Consider the following 20,874-nt stretch of genomic DNA (forward strand, 5'->3'; position numbering starts at 1 on the left):
CTGGCTTCACTTGTGTTAGCAACGCATTGCAGGAGTCACTCCAGCAATTCTTTTAAATCATTCTTGAGGGAACTTCATAGAAAAAACTTCCTCCCTGCAGAGAGAGAGTGAAAAAGTTTATTTGCGCATAACGTGGAGCACAACGTGGCACGTTGAACGTGCACAACGTTTTTTTTTTCTTCCGTGCACAACTTTTTTTTTTTTGGTGTTTATTGATGATGATAACAGCAGAAGCCGCTTACGAATCAAGTCAATCCGTTAGCTCGTTTGCTTACACCTTTCCTTCCTCCGTGTTTGCTTACAATGTACAGATTGTGGGTCCCTTTGCCCACTTGCGGGAAGACTCGCCTCTCGTGGACTTGCTGCCGTAGCGTGAGTAGAACAGCCGATGGTGGGTGACGTTATGGCATGGTTACGACTGTCATGTGGCCACGTCGGTTTCAATGAACTGCCGCGCATTCCTTTGCCTTCATGCGCGCAATGATTGCGTCTCTGCAGTCCGACTGAACAATCAAGCGGGTTGCTGCGCGTCATGTCTCCCTGCATTTGAAGGCATCTTTGCACGACGTTTATCTCACTTGCTTTGTACGGGGGCTTTCGAAACCACGTCAGTGAATCTTGGAGGATGTGTTTCCGATTGACGGTACGATACGAACCGCAACCCGCATGGTACGCAATCTTGAAATCTATCTATCTTTCGTTGATGCATCACTTCGCGCGCGTTTGTGATTTGCAGGCGTTCTGACTGCGTTCGTAGTCGTTTTTTTATTCAAAGTGGGTACTTACGAACCACTTTGTGCTTTGCCAGAACGTTTCTCAAACGCCCCGCATCCCCTTTTATCAAAAACAAAGTGGGCTAACGTCGTCCTTACGGCAGCCGACACTGGACTATTCATCATTTGCGCAAATATCGAGGCTGGCTTTCCTGCATAGTTCTTTTCAAACCAAAAGGTCTCGTTCCCTGACTGCTTTTCTCACTCATTGTGTTTTGCCTTCCCCATAGAGTTGTGTCACTCATTGTGTTTTGCCTTCCTCCATAGAGTTTCTCACAAATTCCTAGAGAAAAGTGTGGCGCCACCGTCTATGCGAATTTGTTAAGGGGCATTGTTGGAGCGCTGGGAATGAGGGTATATGTGTCTGCGAGGCTTGGTGTTGGGTGAGGCTTTGGCTCAAAAGCGAAAAAGACTGCGTAAATAAACCCTCTCTAAAACGAAACATTAATGAGCGGATCTCATTCACGCGTATAGGAGGGTTGCACGGGACGTCATCTGCTTGAGGCGCTAGCGGCGTTTGCCTCTACCGCCATGTCAGTGGTCTAAGCGTGCCCTTTTTGAAGCGGCGAGCGGCAGTGAAAGGTTGTGTGCGTGCCGCTACGTACGGTACTAACGTGGTGAAATTCGACTGAGTGCTTACGCGCGTGACTTCCGAAGTCCGGCGAAACTTCGCTACGAACATAAGGCTCACATTTGCGGCGGATATCGACCCGTTCGACTTCAGCAGTGATGAATCTGTGTGGGATGTGAAGTGTTATTCCCGCATCAAGCTCACGGACATTAAGGACCACCTTGTTGGCGGCACAAGCTTTGCAACAAGGGACGAGCTTAAAGCCTGTAAATTGATGGACGCCCACAACTATGTCACTAGCGGATGAGTCCAACAGCACCGAGTTAGAGACCTCGTACCGGCCGCCACATTGTCGTAGGAAACATGACTGGTTCCTCTTGCTCAGTGTTCGGACAAATATTTTTTTTTTCACCGCGGTGGTGTCGTTTCTCGAATTCTTTGTGTGGAAGGGCTTCACCATTTGCAAGAGCATGTGAGGTGATACAATTGTCATAGTTCGTTCGTGGTTAAGCTTAAGCCACTTGCGATCAAAAATGCTCTTTGCTGCAGGGTCCAACGACGCGCGTCGGGCAGTTACGCACCTAGAGATCACATACGGTCTCGATTGTAACTGATCGACGTTAATGTGATATCACCGTTTATCTGCTCGGCTCGTCAAAGCATGGGTAAACAAGAACGCACTGCGTCACTGACTGTTTACTAACACACCGAAATCAGTAACACGTCGCACCTACCTGAATGGTTCCGCTGATAAGCAGCGATAGCGGTCGTAGTGCGCGCGCTCGTCTCCTGCTGCGTAAACAAAGCTTCATAGCACGCCGCGAGAACCTAAGTTTCTCACCTCAAAAACAAACATCTATGATGTTGCATAGGTTCTGAACACTTACCGGAAATGAAAAGAAATGTTTAACGCACACGCGGTATAGTGTGTGGCTCAACCATCCCACCCAAATCTTTTTGATTGGTTTACAATCATCTTAGGTATGAAAAAAAAAAGCTGACATCAGGCGCATTCTTGTCACCAGTCTTCTTACTCGAGTGGTTGTAGCAACCAAATAAGGCGCAGTTCACCATTATGAGCACAGGAATCTTGCACAGGCGCGCAGCCGTGTGTATACCATATAACACCCACGTACTAGTGTATGTTCTGCGACTGCTTGCCCGCGGCGGCAGGGAGGGAGACCACAAAGATGGATGCGCTGCCTCTTCGACGCTGGCGCCATCTCGTGGGTTACGCCCCTGTGCAACCCTCCTATTATATTTTAAAATAAAAGTTCACTCTTCTTGACAGCACATGCAAACCGTGTAGAAAAGAAACGGACGACATAAACGTGACGGAATGATTGCTTGCGTTCTCGTCTGCGTGCCAAGTTGAGCGGCTGTTGCTTACTTCTTACGCTTCGTAAAATTGTACATCAACGTAGAAGGTGCTAGTGTTAAAGACAATATGTGCGTGTGTATAAAAACAAAAATTAAATGCTTATTACGTGCTCTTCAGTAAGAAATCAATCAAAGCCTGATGCGTCTTTAAGGTATAAAAATCCAAGTCAAGTTCGAAGCTCACATGTCCCGTCATTCCCTTGCATCTAGCAGCTCACTAGCGCCAGATTTCCCTATAGGTATGATTGGGAGAAACTCTATGCCCCACTCCCTTCTACAGGTGCCTCATCCACAATGCGACCTGAGGGTTCATTCGAGGTGGGACAGCCACACAGTAATGGTTGTGGGAAAAGGTCGTTTTGTCGCACTCGCGTGCCTTCACTGAAATGGCACCGCACACTGATCAGAGAGAGCCGCGTTGCTCACACTGCCTCATCTCAGTCTTTGACATTCGCCTTTAGGGGCACGCAGAAAACGGACAGGTGCGCGCAGTCTCGACATGTATCCCGGCCCCAATCCGCGGACCTTGGAGTTTCATACATTAATACCTAAAGGGGAATCTGGAGCTAATGTCTGCGTGGGCTTTCTCTGCGGTGCTTGTACCGCCATGGGAATTATGGGAAGTACAGGCTTCAGATTCGCTTTGGATGGATTACGTTCACGAGATTCGCGACGCTTTTCCAAGTGTAAAATAAAGTGATGTGAACTTGAATTTAATTGAATTTTGCTTTATTTGTTTGCATGCAAACTTTATCGTAAAATGTTTTCGTGATGAGGCCGTAAAAGTGAAACCTGGGCAAATATAACAATCAGGGTACGCATTTCTCTACCATTGAGTTCCAGATTTTGCATCAAGATTTAATGAATTATTTTTTACAACACTTGAAAACAAACATGCTTGTCTTTCTCTCAAAAGTACGGGTTATATATTCATGAAAGTAACAGTACAGTATTAAGGGAAAAACACTTAACGTTTCATCTTCTGCGTTGTAAATGCGTCTGTCTAAGTGGTTTGCCCGCAACAAACCTTTGGTTCTGTTTTGAAGTCGAACCAGCGGAACGTGACGATGTGTCTACTTAGCTTCGTCATCGTTTTGCAGTTCACCTAAAACAAATTTAGGCAAGACCCCTTCGTGAAAAAACGTGAACTCTATGCAGTATCCTGCACTGGCATGAGACGCTACATCTATGGGCAGCGGTGACTGCACGACGTTTTGTTTAATTTGTTAAATACAACTCATAAAGCTTCAACGTCGCAGTAAATTTCAGACCTAGTGGCCTCCTCGAACAGCGAAGGAGCTACTTCAATGGTTTTTACCGCACCCCACTACCCGTGCTGCGCGAAGAATGAAACAAACTGTAGAAACAAGTCTGTAGACAGTTCGCTAGCTAACTCTATCCGATCCGAAGCCTGTACTTCCCATAATTCTCATGGAGGTACACGATCAAAGTGCCAGATTCCTCTCTAGGCATGATTGAATGAAACTCTATGCCGCTGACAGATGCAGGGTGTGAGACGCGGGCGTCGCATTCCACGCTCACTGACGCTTTCTCAAGGTTGCTTTTTTTTATTTGCTAAGCTATGTATTCTGGCACTGCAGTCAGACTGGAAAACTCGACTGAACAGTGCCTATAGAAGTAAGTGGTAAAAACACAGTGAGCAAGAGAAACAGTCTGAGTGCGAGAGTAACGGTGTCTATAGAAGTAAGTGGTAAAAGCACAGTGAGCAAGAGAAACAGTCTGAGTGCGAGAGTTTTTTTTTTCTTTTGGTTGGAAAACAACCTTGCAAAAAAGCTGCCTTGTATATTTCTGCTAATGGTCAATTCAATGGTGGCACAGCGATTGGAATACTAAGATTAAAATCCATATGGATTGAAAAAGCATTTCAAGCAAGTTCGCAGTTGTACGAATGGTCCAAAGAGATTGAAATTAAGATTACGCTTTTATTTCTCAGAGATGTATGTAATTATTCTTTGTCCCATTGAGTTACACCACTGTTTTGATGATCACACCCAGAAATTCCTTCGCCGTTCAAGTCAGCCTCGTGGGCTCCCTCGCTCATTTTTAGAAGGTTTGCCTGATCTCCATGACTTGGTAAGACGTTTGATCGAAGGACATGATTTTATTCGGGGGAAATTCCCGAATCTCTTTGTGGCTTCAAACTGCATCTGCATGTTCTCGGGCGCAGCTTTCTCCTGGCAGCCAGATCCATGCTTTCATGACCACTGATGTCTGCAAAGTCCATGATGGTGTGGGTGCCATTACTGCACCCTTCCTCCCTAGTCAAGTGGCTTGAGTGGACACACACCTGTGTGACTCTATTCTTTCAGGCTCTGACTACCTCTGACACACAGGGCAACGTTTATTTTGCTTTTCATTACTCTGAAAGATGCTTTGCTGAAAGAAGTTGAGACAATTACAGATTAGACTGCACTAAGTTCTTTAAGTGGTTCATGGCTTAAGTGCTTAACTTCGGTTCCTCAGTTGAACTACGCAAACAATATCAGAAAAAGATGTTGCTTGTTAAATGAACAGGAAAGAAAAAGAATATGGGCTGAAATATGTGGCTTTTGTTGACATTGTGCAGACTGCCAATGTGCCACTCATCGACTGTACTATTGACAAAGCAAGTGGCGCTGCAAGAACGCAGCATGGTGGCACTTGCAAGAAAATGGGGGAGTACAAAAAGGACGCTGTTGCCTTGACAGTTTATTTTTGTTTAGATAACACATATTTACTACAGCTCGAGATGGGATTATGGCCATTGATTTTGAAGTTGGGCACATTGTATGCTTTGAGATTGAAGATGTAGGTGAAAAGCTATATACTCATTTTGTCATGTGTCACTGGATAGGAAGGCCTTTCCAGAAAATATACCTGAAAGATCCTTGTGTCAGATGTATTACCCATTCTTTCTTCCCAATGTTTTACACCCTAGACAGTAGGCTGTCTTTCGTGCTGGGGCCTTCCTTTCTTACCACTACCAGCTTATGTTCGAAGAAATCCAAATTTTTTGGGCTCTGTCATCCAACGATGGGTTTACTTTGCGTGTGACTAAAGTGCCCTTCATTTCCTAAGTCATGCGTGCTCTCTACTTTGTATACTACGTTCCTATACTATAATGTTCCTATAATGTAACATATAAGTTGCTGACTGGGCTAGTTGGTTGTGCACATTCAAGGTTAACAGTGAAAAAAAACAACAAAAAAACACAGCCATGGAGAGGAAACACACAGGACAAGAACTGGCTTCCAACTGAAGTTTTAAACGACTAGGACACTCTTCTACATAGTTCATTGAACAGTTAAAAAAGGAACAGTGTAAAAAACAGGAAAACCGATGTAAAAATAACGAACCACCAAAAAGATAGGAAATTACTACAGCCTGCTGCGCAGACCTCAGCTATAGTGTACTGGAATGGGGTAGTGTGCCGTCTCGCGCCTGAGATGTGGCTCTTCTTGCGATGACGGCCTCGTCAACAGAGCACTCATTTCTTTGGTGGCACCACCACTCGCTGGACCTCACTGGACCACTCGCTGGCGCCACCACTCGCTGGAGTCATTGATTGTCCTCGGGTAATGTACGGCCTCCAAGATTGGCTCGGCTTTCACGGAGGCCATGTTTAACCAGCACGATTGGGTGCAGGAGTGCTTCGTCTGTCTTCGCTGTCAGTTCATTTCTGTGGCGTTCTCTTGCCTTCTAAGCACTGGTGAATCTCTGCGACTATATTCGATTGGAATGAGCTGTATTCAAAAAGGGGGCAAAAAGCTGTATTGGTAAAAAATTGGCAAAAACCTGTATGCAATTGCTTTATTGTAGTGTTCTTTAAATGAACTATTTCTGGTTGTATATAATGAATTTCTAAGCTCAGGCTCTCCTCGCTCGGATCAGCCAGGCTAATCATAATTATAATCGTAGGAGCTCACCTGAAGTTTCACTCATTGTAATATTACCTGGTGCCGACGTGATTTCAATTGTCTTTGTAGTAATCGTTGTCGCATTACGTTGCCTTTTTGCTGGCACTTGCTTGGTCTTGTTTTCATTTTTTCTCCTCGCTCGCTCATTTTTTGACGTGCAGGCTGGTGCTTTGAGAAATAACGATGGAACAGCGTCCTTACACAAAAGCAGCAGCCCCCGTGGGATTTCCACTATTTTGTCATTGACTGTCTTGAATTATCTCTCTATGTAGCGTGGCTCAAAGTGCCGTTCACATAATGTGCACGCTTCATTAAGCTCCCTGTCAGTTCTATGAATAAGCTGCGACCACTCCTCACGATGTTCGGGGTCCTTGGGCGCACGAAAAAGAGAACTTTTTTTTTTCAAGACCGGTAACCACTTGTACAGCCTGAAACAAAACAGGTCGTGTCTCTACTCTCCCTCTTCCGCTTCTTCATGCTTTCTGTTTCGCGACTTTGCACACACACGTTGAAAATTCACTTCAATTGGAGGAACAAATGTAATGTGGACTCATGCGATAGAAAGCGGCGGCAGCCAGAGATACACCGCTGCACTTCATGCAATGGCCATCCAGCGGCTTGAGAAGGCTTTGGTGAAGCAACGGAGAAAAGGAGCCGACGACCGGTCTAACGGGCGCTGAAGAACCCGAGTAACTTTCGCCTAGTCGGAGCATAACATCTTTGAGGTCTAGGCTTGGAAATTACCGGACTCTAATAGCCGTAACTTAAGGTAGGGAACATCCGCACCCTGCGAGGCTGGGGACTTCTTACACGCCGAATGTTTAAATAAATGTCATATTTCTCTCTCTCTCTGCACGTCATGCGGACATATGCTATAGATGTAGCAGTCGATCTCAAAAAAACACCCGCATCACTCAGAAATTGTCTTTCTCTTTTAGTACCGTCTTCAGAGTTCACTTAAAGGAGCGCTGACATCAAATTTACTCATTTTTGCGTCGAGTAGCTATAGACCCCCTAGTAGCGATTCGCGACATAACACATCTGAGTGAGGAATGAGTATTTGTAATATTTATTAATATATTTCCTATCGAACACAGTTCAAACTGGGTTGAAAGCCCGCCAAATTGTAGTGCTGGCAGCGCTACCTCGCAGCCACGTTGAGGCCGCTGCACAGCAGATGCCGCTTCCACAAAAAATAGTGACGTCACACGGGTGTTTCGTCTGCTAGGAGCACACGTACAGTCAGTCCAGCTGCGTCTCTGAAAGCGTAGACATGCCTGATGCCTCTGTAGGCAACATCGTCTTCCTCGCCGTCGTCGCGGTCAACATTGGTAAGTGGTGATGACAGTGACCTGGAATTGGGTATTGCCGCGATTCGCGACGATTCTTGCTTGACAAGCTCCGCGTTCAATGCAATGTATTTATCAGTCCCGGCCGTGCTGTCGGAGCTTGGGAATACCAGCTACGCACCTCACGTCGCGGACATTCGTCAAGTGAATCGCTGCTTTCAGCTGCAGCAGGGCACACGGTACGAACAGCCCCGGCCTCAAGAAGAGGCCTCGTACTGCCAGTGAAACCCAACTGGTTCGCCAACACAGAATTTACCTTGTAGTAGCTCGCCGCAAAGTGAAGGGAGCAAATGCGGCTGTTCTTCACAGGCGTCCCGTCCCTCTGTCTATCGATACAGCGAGTACGAAGTCAACCCACTGGCTTCTTTGAGGTTCGTGGCTTGGAAAGGCATGAAACGCCACACACTTTCGGCTTTTCCCGCGCCTCGACATGCAGGTTCTCACTACACAGCGATTCCCCGACATTCTGGCACGTATTGTCACTCTGAATGATCGTACGCACACGCAGTGGAGCACAACGCGAATCAGTCGATGCGGCACGATGAGTCGCATGCACGCTTCAACACAGCAAGGAGAGCCACTAGTGAGAGCATGGCCGGGAGTCGGCCCCGAATACACTCAGGGACCGGCGACGTCATCGTTACTAGCGTATCGTCACTCAGGATGATATTTGTGGAATGCATCACACCGAACACCTAGCACTAGTGTCGATGTCGCAGGGCAGTCTATTTTTCGTTTTTTCTCCTTAGCTTTTGTACGCTGTTTGACATCAAAATAGAACAACTTCGACGGGATAGATGCCATTCAAATTTTGCCAAAAAGAACTATGCATACCAAGGGATCGAATAATGGGCAAATCTGGATCTTGAAATTTGATGTCAATGCTCCTTTCTACTAACAAGTACTTCTTTTTATCGCACTATGCAAATACAAGGCCTACATGCACAAAAAACGAGGTTTTTTTTCTTGTCTACATTATGAAAAAACGACACTCAACACAAGCAGTTAAAGCAGACGATTAGAAATGTAGTGTTGTGCACGCAAGTTATTATTCTTTCATTTCGTTATGTTACCCAGTGTGTTAAGAACTTTGAAGCCTTTACATTACGCTTCATTTCGAGCTTTTCTTTCCGGTACATAACAACAAATATGGCCTACATTTAGACTTAGTCACATCAAGGCCACAATCAAGTTCTGCGGGCGGGCACATTAAAAAATTTCTTCTTTTAATTGTCGACAGTTAGCCATCTAATCGTATGAAATCGAACGACGAATAAAACTGTGTGAAACGATGATGCTTTTCGGCTTAAACAAGCATTAGGCCCCGCATAAAAAATTCAAATTTGGCGCCTTAGGCACACCGTTCGATTGCAGCGCCCTTCTGGTGGCGTCATTGCAAAAGTGACCTCGTTGCTCCCATTGCTTTCTACCGAAGATGTTGCACTACCTCATTTCATTACACCATACCCCAGCTTTCTAAGGACCAGAGCTCTCTATGTTTCACAGTCCGAATCTGCTCCGAAACTGTGGTTCTTTCAAACTGTAGAATAAACCATGCTCACGTGTAATTCCAGGAAGCCATCTTTGCCCTTGTGAGCATTATTGGCGTGTTTCCATAAGCATTTGTTTAGGCATCTGCCCGTCTGGCCTACTTAACATGTTCTGCAAGATGTTAACATGTTCTGCAAAAGTGTGGAATGACCACAGTGGTGCATTCTGAGTTGCCATTCATGTTTACTTTTTCTGTGCATTGCCACAGAAATGTGCAGGCACTTTTCTCTTTCTAGGCACTTCGATTGTGCTAGGAGACAAGCTTCCAAGATGTGTTGGCAGGACCTTTCTAGAGCATTCTAGAAACACATCTGTATGATGCCTCTCCTTTGCTAGTTTGCTATGCGCCAATGTGAACGGGAGAATAGGACAGGCAAATTGGCCGAGTATAAAAATATAAAAGCTGGTATAAAAATATAAAACAGCGCTTAGATAGGGGACGAAAGAAACAAGTGACACACACGACGCTGAAAGAATAGACTTTTGTGAACGGAGGGCGTAACACCAGCACATGTGGTCTTCCGAGAATGACATCCTTAGATCTACAAAGCAGACCCTGTCCCCTTCAGCCTCTCGTGATTCACCACTAGCGACATTCGCACATTTCTAACACATGCATGACTTGAAATATTTATGAATCACAGTTCAAGACTATCAGATAATGTCCCATATGTCGAAAAGCTCTTACGAAGTATCCTGATTTTAACTCGGAGTTCATGATAGCATCGGATTTGAACCTGGGAACTTGTGTGGCAGTCGAACATGTAACCTCAAAGCCGCTCTAGTTATTGGTTCTCTTTTGCCTCATGTTGGGGAAGGAATAACGGTAACATGTTCAACCCTATAACTGCTCATTTTTAAAAAATATTTTCAATCACAAGGTGCCTATTTCTTTATTGCTGATGCTGAATCTGATTGTACTAAAATGTCGATGTTGAAAAATTATTTTCGCCACATACTTTGTCACATCGATGGAATAATGTTTATTTCTGAATAATACATAGGAAACCAGCTACCTGCTGGTAATAAAATTTAAAAACCTTGTTAACTGAACAGTTACAGAGGCTATATCTTTGTTCACTTGTCTGGGCTAAGCATCCATTGGGTGTTTCACTGGGGAAGCATTGGGGATATCAAAGCGCAGATTCACTTGCGGGCACTCGCAATGTTTGTGTATTCATTATCAATGGAGCTCAAATCACTGGCATTGCTGTCTTCACTTCTGGGCACAAGATAAATGTCTGTACACGAATCATCAAGACTCAAAGATGGCTTGAAACGAATGGCCTCTTTTTCGTGTTCACTGGCCAGCTATACATAGGTTACCTATACAGCACGGCGTCTTTCCATACGAAGACGGTGCCCCTGCCGCAGGAGAAAACTAAATCCTCGAGCAAATGCTACCATCTGGCGGATGACATGCAATGTAAGTTCTGAATGCGTGCTTTTCAGCTTCAACATTGAAAGGGAGTATCTGTTCCACTAGGATGAGTTCTGCATGTCCAAAGCAGTGAAGAGGTTGATATAGTGTGGTAGGAGATGCACATTGTGTCATGTAGCTGTCATGTCTACTAGTGGCAGAGGTGTAGGCGAAAATTTTTTTAAAGCGAAGCATCTCCTTAGAATCGTCATCTTTTGCTTTATACGAGGTCTGTTAGAAAAGTATTCAACCTTATTTTTTTCGCGAGCACCTCATGGATTCGAAACATGCGCGCTTGCATTAGTCGACCTTGAAGCTTCGTGCGCATGCGTTTTTTCCCCCCTGCCAATAGCCTCAGCCGCTGGGACGCAGCATGTGAGTGAAGTAGTGCGCAGTGCTTTTTTCGGTTTTTCATTGCAAGGAAAATCACGGAGCGACTGGAGCAGCGCTAGTGCATCAAATTTTGCTAGAAACTAGGCGACAGCCAAGTGGAAACCTATGGGAAGGTCAAGACGGCTTTCGGGGACGATGCTATGAGCTGCACACAAATTGAAGAGTAGTACAAGCGATTTAAAAACCGCCGCACATTGGTGGAGAGCGAGCCAAGCTCCGGTCGGCCATCAACATGCCGAAATGACCAGATTATTGCTAAGTGAAAGTTGTGGCGATGCGGGACTGTTGTGTGACTATCGGGGAACTTGTGGAAGAGGTGGGCATTAGCACTTGCTCTGAACATTCCGTTATGGCCGAAGATTTAGACATGAAGAGAGTTGTGGTGAAATTCGTGCTGAAACTGTTCACGGTGGAGCAAAAGCAACTTAGTGTTCAAGCCTCACAGGACATGCTGGATTTCATAAGCGGTGACTCTAATTTCATGAACACCATTATAACTGGTAATGAGTCTTGAGTGTACGGGCACAACTCTGAAACCAAATCCCAGTCGTCACAGTGGGAGCACTCCATGTCTCAAAGACCAAGGAAGGCTCGCCAAATGCGCACCAAAGTCAAAGTGATGCTGAATGGTTTTTTTGTATTCCACGGTGTCGTACACCACTAGTACGCACCACAGGGTTAAACAATTGCGAAAGAGTACTACAGGGATGTCCTCTGTCACCTACATGATGCTGTGCGGTGCAAAAGATCTGAGTTGTGGTCAACAGGAAACTGGTGCATCCATCACGACAATGCTCCTGCACATTACTCACACTTGGTTCAGACTTTTTTGGCGCAAAAGGTCAGACTTTTGTAGTTCAACAGGCTCCTTACTCTTCTGATATGGCCCCCTGCTACTTCTGGCTGTTTCCCAAGCTCAAGAGGACATTGAAAGGAGAGCGATTTTATACAAGAGAGGACATTATGCCTGCAACGACAGCTGAGCTAAACTCCATTCCAAAAGAGGCCTTCTCAGAATGCTTACAACGTTGGCAGGGAGAAGTGTGTGGAGTCCCAAGGGGACTACTTTGAAAGGGATTCGGTTTGCAATGCTCCAATTATGCCAGTTTATTTTTTTCACCAAAAGTCAGATCCTTTTTTAACAGACCTCGTATGCCGCAATGAAAAAATTTCTTTGGCGGAGATGAGGGGAGGATATGCCGTATTGCACCTCAATCCGTACATGTGACTTGTGGCTTGGCTTAGATTGGATTAGGGCTTCGTGTGTTGATAATATGTATGATGCTTAAGAAAAGGCACTAGGCTGTCATGCACCATCATCATGAGTGGTTGGAAGTAGCAGACGACATTACTGATGCAACTTTCGAGTGGGCAATGGGGGGGGGGGGGGGGGGTGAGAATTATGTGAGTGTGAAGATTACACGAGTAAATACGGTATGTTTACCGCTAATAACATCTCCTGTGCTTTCTTTGGTTTTCTCGATTGTTCGTTCTAATCATTCTTGTAACTACCATATGTCCCACAATGTGAATAGCGTAACGAATGGTTCGTAAAATGCTTTAAATTCATTACAAAAGGCTCAGCCATAATTCATCGTCATCAACCACAGTGTTAGCTTCATGCACATAATTTCTTACAGGTGTTTTGCAGGCACCACGCTTCTCTGCAGAATGATGAACAATGGCATAGTGGATGCTTGTAAAAGTTATGATAATCTATGGCGTAGTCATGACCACACAGTTTATTAGTTGCCAAAGAATCAGTCGCGTTAGGATGTGTAATATAGTGATATAAGACAGTAGAATAACTATTGGGCATTATGCAGAGTATGTAACTAGCGGGTTCTTTAAACCTTCTAACCCATTACAAACAGCTTAGTGGTGATTCTAGCTAGGCCATGATTGAAATGCCAACGCTGCCTGTAAACAACCTTTTACTGTGCTCGAGATCTTGAATTGTCCTTCATCACTGTTGCGGCCGAATGGAAGGTTCTGAATTAACTTACTTGGAAAGCTATTAAGGATGATATACAGAAAAGCTTTGAGGATGAGAAATTGACTTACAAACTTCCGAAAAAGTGTCCCCACCACCCCGAAGGGAATCATTAAGAAATTGGAAGGCATTGCGTTGGGTCCATAACGGCATTTTGTACATGAGAACCCAGCGTTAGAAAAATAACGTTTTCTTTTACACCCTATAGCCAATAGGGCCGTTCACTACACGTGACATTTTTCTGTCACAAGAAACGTAGTATGTCTTTCCAGCTCTAGTAGCCAGTGTGCACGTTCAATTCAAGAGGGTGTTCTAGTTACTAGGTGCGCTCCAGTTACTAGGGGCCTTCCAGTTACTAGCGCGCGCACCAGCTGCTGGTGCTAACAGCTGCTGACGCCGAAGCATGACATGGTGGGGGCTCTGGTTGCTAGTGACGTGCATGCCCGCAGCTGTCGCTATGGGAGACGGCGGTGGATGGATCTCGACGAATGCCTGACTTAGGCCGACTAAGTAATGCATTCACATTTAAAAGAAGTTGCTGAAACCATCTTTAGCATAATATAATGAATCAGCATGTTAGCGCTTTTACAATTTCTGAAAACCATTTCAAGACCTGCAGTATATTGATAGAAGGCCTAAATATGCAGATAAAACAAACACTCGGGTTGCTTTTAGTATATATCATTAATGTTTAAATTAAAAACTGGCCCAATGTCTCGCGACCGATGCGGTTCCTCATGGGTGGTTGTTCAGCTGGCTCTGAAGTAGTGACTTTTCTTTGTAATGTCCCCCTCGGCACCATTGTTCTTTCCACTGTTCTTGTTCTTGCATTGTTTTTGCCCCTGGTTTCGCAGACCATGTACATATATTGTGCAGATGACTGAGGCGCACAAAACATATCGTGAAATGGGGAGAGCAGAAGAGAAGGAAGAACAGTGCTGTTCTTTATGCTCTCCATGTTTCACGAAATGTTTTTTGCACCTCAGTCGTCGGCACCAAGTAAGCACCAACTCGCCCAAATATACTATTGGCAGGGTTGGGTTGAGCGGTTGATGTTTCCAGGAATCTAAGAATTGCCTTTTTGTGCATCTACCTTCCGTTTGGATGACCCGGGCACCGTCAAAGTTGATCCAATCTTTTCGCTGTGTTCTGCTTGAGCGTTCCATGTAGTGTTGAAGCCACGCATATCGTCTTGGTGTTGCCGTGTCCTTTCCGAAAAGTTTTTTGCCTTGCCGATGTAGGGGCGCCTCAATTGGTACATGGAACCTCATAGGCTGGTATCTTTTATTGGGATAGCAATTACATGGACACTCTCGGCTGGATTTCGCCGCTGGCAGGATCATCGTCATCATTCACTATATATGTGTCTATATATATAAAAATGCAAGAAAGAAAAATAATCTAGAAAAAGACTTTGGCACGCGGAATCGAACGTCAGACCTCTTGCCAGTGAGCGTGAGGCGTTAGCCACTGAGCCACGAAGAAGCTCCTCCTAGAATGTTGAAACGGCAAGCTAAGACACATTGGAAAGCAGTGATGTCGTAATCAAAATGAACAGTTCTTCGTGAAAGCAGTGCAGCGAAAAAGGCGGTTTGTGTTGTGGGCACAGATATTGCGGCGCCGCTGTACATGAGAATTTCGGTTGTTTGTTTCATGCTTATTTTTTGTTCCTAAGTGGGTCAAGTACCACGCATGCTCATGAAGTTGGGTTTATGTTTGTTCGAGAAATATATGCTTCACGATATCACAAAAAAATTTGGGCATGTGAGTTGGTATTTAAGAGAATATAGTTCACTCCCTCTTATCGCCTTGGGATGCACCAGTGCTCTTGCACTAGCTTGTTTTCGTTACTATTTTTCATTGATGCTGGCTATCCAGTTTGTGGCTATAAAATTTGTTCGATAAGAATAGTTGTCGCGAATTTCGTCATTGACCTGTCGTTCCCACGCACGGTTTATGTCGCAATGATTATAAACTTTACAATGCATGATGTCCTGTTGACCCATCAGCATCTGAAGTGAACACTTCTTGTGTTACTCTGTCAGAGTTAAAGCATAATACGGTCGAGAAATGCGATTCACCTTTTACTTTTATTCATTTAATAAATATGCAGTTAGCACGAGGCAAAGAGGATGAATTCTGTGTGTTTCTGAGTGATTTTGGCGTCTCATTTTCTGTAATTATGTTGACAGAAACATGATTTTCGACTGATGATGGCATGCACTTAGAAGATTATAATGCAGTTTTCTTGAACAGACTCATTAGAAGAGGTGGAGGTGTGTGTATATTTATTAAACAAGGTATTAATTATGAATTGCTTGATGACCTGTCTTTATGTACGTCAGATATTGGGGTAATATGTTTGAAATGCGGGAAGTTTCTTTTTGCGGTGGTGTACCGTCCACCTGATGGTAATTTAGATGAGTTCTTCGAGCAGCTAGACGCGATATTTTCTCATGTTAATATACATCAGTATAAATTAATCCTAGGTGGCAACCTAAACATTGGCATGCATTCAAATACATCAAAACAGTCCGAATTTTGTATGCTTCTTGATTTGTATTTGTTATCAAATGTGATACTGCAACCAACTCGCATTTCAGCAACTAGTGCTACGTTACTGGGCCTTTCTATTACCAACTTACCACGTGAAAGTCTGTTTTCTGGGACAATCAACATTACACTTAGTGATAATTTGCCGATATATTAAGTTATTGATAAGTGCAGTGTCCTATCAAACCCAACCTACGATTTCCGGTGCCAGAATATAACTGCAAACTCTCTTTCGCAGTTTAGAGAAAAAATCTCCAGAACAAATTGGGCAGCAGTGCTTTTGTGCTCATCAGCAAATGCAGCAACAGTTTTATGGAGATAATTTCCCGTATTTACAAGCGATGTTTTCCCTACAAAGAAATAAAAAAGTTTAAACATTCGCAGAAACCATGGGTCACAAAGAACCTGATAAAAATGATAAATGTGAAAAATAGCATGTATCAACTATTCTTGAAGAATCGCGATCCAGACGCATTGGATTCCTTTCGGAAATATAGAAATAATTTAACTAAAGTTATGAAAAAGGCGAAATGCAGTTGTAATTCTTGCATGTTCGAGGGCGTCTCAGGGGTCAAGGAGATGTGGAGCAAGTTAAATTCAATTACTGCATTACATAAAGGTAATTTTAGTGTAAAAGAGATAACTGAAGGCGATCGAACATACAGGGGCAGAGCATTGGCTGAGAAACTCAATAATCACCTTACTTCCTCAGTAGACAGTGTCAGTGACACTACCGCACTACATTACATGTCCGCACAGACAGTACCTTCGTCGATTTATCTTTCCTCAACAGATGAACATGAGGTTATGGCTGTTTTCAAAAAACCTAAGAAAAGTAAATCGGAAGATATTGGTGGGTTAAAGATGGCCCCAGTCTGTTCTGTCATAGATATATTAGTCATGCCCTAAACATACATTTATAACCTAATTTTAGGCACAGGTATTTTCCCAGAACGTATGAAGTATGCAAAAGTTACAGTGCTGTTTAAGGGAGGAGACAAAAATGATTTGAAGAACTATAGGCCCATATCCGTTCTACCATTGTTTTCAAAGCCCATAAAAAAGTTAATGTTTATAAGACTGTCGAACTTCTTTGCAAAACATTCGGTAATTACTTTAGCCGGTTTTAGGTCAGGGCTGTCGACAGAGGTAGCGTTGTTATGTCAAAAGGAAATTATATTAGGTAATATAGAGAACAGGGAAATTACGCTAGGCATATTTGTTGACTTCTCCGAAGCCTTTGACCGGATAAGTCACAATACCCTCTTACAAAAATTGCCCTATTATGGCATTAGAGAAAATGCGCTAAGCTTAATCACCAGTTATTTGAGCAATAGGCTACAGTGTGTAAGCATAAACACAGAACAATCATCTTTGCAAAAACTTGCACAAGGTGTACCCCAAGGTAGTATATTGGGGTCGTTAGTTTTTATCACTTATGTCAACGACATTATAAACATAAATCACACAATCAAATGTGTCATATATACGGATGACACTTCTTTGTTTTTCACATGTGTGGATGTAAATGACCTAATTTCAGCAGCAAACACGACACTAGATGACTTGTATGCATGGGCGACTGCTAACTCTCTACAGATCAATTGTTCAAAAACCAAAGCCATCCTATTTCGTTCAAAAGGAACAACGTACGAAGCTACGTCAAAACTACACCTGCAGGATTCTGTGATTGATTTTTCTTTGACCGCTGAAGCATTGGGAATTGTTTTTCATGAGCATATATTATGGTATTCACAAACCGAAATGGTAAGAAACAAGTTAAGTAAGGTACTAGGCGTGCTCCGGAGATGTTAGCCATTTTTACCGACTACTCAGATGCTAATGATATAAAACATGCCTTTTTCTTCCCAGTTACGCTACAGTTTATTGGTACGGGGTACTGGCACCTTGCACTCTAAGCAGAAATTACTCACACTACAAAAAAATGCATTATGTTCTATTGCAAATGCCCAATATAATGCACATACCTTGTCTTTATTCAACAATTTCAGAGTCGTAAGATTTGACAACATGTATGAATATTGTTTACTAGCGTCTTTAAAAACTGAAATTAACAACGGAAGTAACAATCTTATCTCTATAGCATGCTTGGAGCGCAGCACCTGGTTTCGACCTACTAGACAGAGTGATTATTGGAAGATTCCTCGATGCCGAACGATGGTCTACAAATGCTGAAACATTCACTCCCCCACATAATAAATAAATTCAGTTTTTCATTGGAGCAATTGTGCCTTCTTTTGCAACAGGATATGTTGAATATTTTTTTACCTTCATGACGCAAGAGAGATTTAGACAGTTCCAAAGATTTGTTTTTTATGTTCTGCTTATTTATATATATTTCGTATTTCCTCGAAGAGTGCAATCCTATCAACATTTTTTAAAATATTATGTATGCAATATTTCTTATTGGTGCTACTTTAAACTATGTATTTGTGTCCGTTTAGTTGTTTCGAGGACTTCATGAATGCTGTCACTTTTTCTGCCTTGTATTGATGGGATGTGGGACTAATCAAGCTGCGTTTTTTATCGCAGCTTTTTTCCCGCATTCCACACCACACATTGTATGGTGTAACACTGTGCTGAAATAAACTCAAACTTCAAACTTATATGTACCACTTACCTCTGGCAATGCCCATCTCGGAGAACTATTGTGTTTTCAGCATTGCCAGCGAGATGGCACAACGAGTGAGGGCGCATCGCCAGATCGTCACAACATGGCGGTGAGCGCTCTCCATGCGTACTTTGTCCCACGGACGAAGGAGTGTGGACGCTCACAGGTGCGCGCACTTATCTCCCAGTGGGGACAATCGTATGCCTTATGCTTGCACCGGAACGATTCTGTTGTGGTTACCGGGCACACAAAGGTCATTGCACTCGCTGCACAGTCTCCATTTGCGAAAAGGGCACGCTTCTCAGATATAGCTAAGACACATCGGAGACACTTATTCACATTCATTTGTACTTATGAATATGTTTCATGTATCATTTGTGCGTGTGCAACACGGGGCATATTTCGATCTGCCTCCTATTCTTCGCGTGACATTCCAATTGGTTGCTATCACATTCATTGCTTCCCCTTCGCGGTAAAGGCGTGACATTTTTTTTTGGCAGCAGGTGTTTTGGCAGCAGCTAAAGTTGCTCGATTGTTGATGCGTGTTTGTGCACCACCTGAATACTCTGGAAGTGGATGATTGGGCCAGTTTGCGATAAATGATCTAAGTACACTACACGATAGAAAACATGGATGGGAAAAAGAGTAACACAAGCGTGGACTATCAACTGAAGGCTTATTTATCTCGCACTGCATTTATACATGACAACCAGGAAAAAAAAAGAAGGGAAAGTTAGCATTTGAACAAACGAAAAACTTCATACCTCGAAGCACAAAGCAGAATATCAGATTCATTACACGCGTGTGCCATTTGCCAGAAAATAAAGCTCTTTATCTAGGAGCACAACCGATGGTTTTCTCCTGCAGTTCCCGAGCCATACTTTCTGCTTGAATTGTCACGCAAGTGTGATCATCCTTATGCCTATGCAATACAACTGTATTTTCAAACAGCCCACGACAACCGCACCTGCTGACATGTTGAGCCAAGAAGCCTTCATTACCATTGCGTGCATTACGTGCATGTTCATGCAGGCGCTCATTGAGGCACCTCCCAGTCTGCCCGATTTAGTTCGGCAGTAACTTGAAAGAGAGCCTGCACGGGGAACTTTTCGTGAGGGTTTTCAGAGTCTTCAACGGCTACTTGGTAGTTTTTAAGTGTGACTCAACCAGCATAACTGAGATTTCATCAAATGTGATATCTGGTTTTGGTGCATGCTTGAGTCCACTCGTCCTGACACACGAACTGCCAGCGAACGGTTCTATTTGCTTCTTAGACATGAAACTCATGTTCAGTGCAAACCACGCATGCTGGATGTATAAGCCTAGGTCTAAGAAACCGCTTCGCCTTTGAAATTGGCACACTCTAAGCTGGTTGAGAGAGGCACACTGAACTCTTGCTTCACTAATGCCCTAGACAGATCCTGCTTTCATATGGTGAACACAAGCTTCTAGACTCAAGTAGAACTTCTAAAAGAAGCTGGCTATCAAGATTTGCTTCTCGTTTCTGTGGCAGAAAATATAAAAAAGACGAATGAGACCTGAAGTGGAGAGAGTGCTCATCGTAGGACAAAAGCAAATGTGACAAAGTTGCGGTGATCGCTTACATGCACCGGCTATCACACTGGATGAAAAAGTTCGGCGAACGCATAGGCGTTCAGGTTATTTTTTCTGCACCTCACAAACTTTCCAGCTTGCCAAACTGACATGTGCAAACATTAAGCCGTTGCAATGTCGGGCACAAATCCCAGTTTGTCCGATGTGTCTCGAATGTAGTATACAGGATGCTGCTATCATGTGGTGTGTGCTACATTGGGCAGACTGGGAGGTGCCTCAATGAGTGCGTGGGAGAACATTCATGTAATGTACGCAATGGCGATGAGGGCGTTTTGGCTCAACATGTCAGCAGATGCAGTTGTCATGCACTGTTTTAAAATACATTTGTATTGCATAAGCACAAAGATGATCACACTCGCATGACTATTTAAGCAGAAAGAATCTCTCGGGAACCTGAAAACTGCGTGAGCAAACAATCAGCTGTGGTCCTAGATAAAGAACTTTCTTATCTGGCAAACGGTGCATGTGTATAATGAATTTGATGTTCTGCCTCGTGCTTCAGGTGTATAATGTGTGTCGTTTATTCAAATGGCAACTTTCTTTCATTTTCCTGGGTTTCTATTTATAAATACAGTGCAGGATAGATTACCTTTCAGTTGATAGTCTGCGCTTGTCCTAGTCTTTTACCCGTCCATGTTTTCTACCGCGAAGTAGTCTCTTTCCTCAACTCCAGTTGCTCGCTGATTCCTGGAATGTATGGAACAGTGATGTTGTAGGAATGTTTTGGG

General features: G+C 43.8%; 1 protein-coding gene across 8 annotated transcripts in view; it reads left to right on the forward strand.

Moving 5' to 3' along the window:
* LOC119162964 (uncharacterized) overlaps window positions 1-20,874 on the forward strand; it is a 205,769-nt gene that overhangs the window by 41,003 nt on the left and 143,892 nt on the right. Inside the window, exons 1-2 of one of the 8 annotated variants that reach the window (XM_075882636.1) lie at window positions 36-391; window positions 10,853-10,967. The exons of 1 other annotated variant lie outside the window; for it this stretch is intronic. The gene's annotated coding sequence lies outside the window, so the exon portion shown is untranslated. Of the gene's footprint in view, window positions 1-32; window positions 10,968-20,874 lie in introns of those variants that run through there. 6 more of the 8 variants (XM_075882633.1, XM_075882632.1, XM_075882630.1 and 3 more) reach the window with 6 other exon arrangements.

This window comes from Rhipicephalus microplus, unplaced genomic scaffold (genome assembly GCF_043290135.1).
Source record: "Rhipicephalus microplus isolate Deutch F79 unplaced genomic scaffold, USDA_Rmic scaffold_13, whole genome shotgun sequence".
NCBI lineage: Eukaryota > Metazoa > Arthropoda > Arachnida > Ixodida > Ixodidae > Rhipicephalus > Rhipicephalus microplus.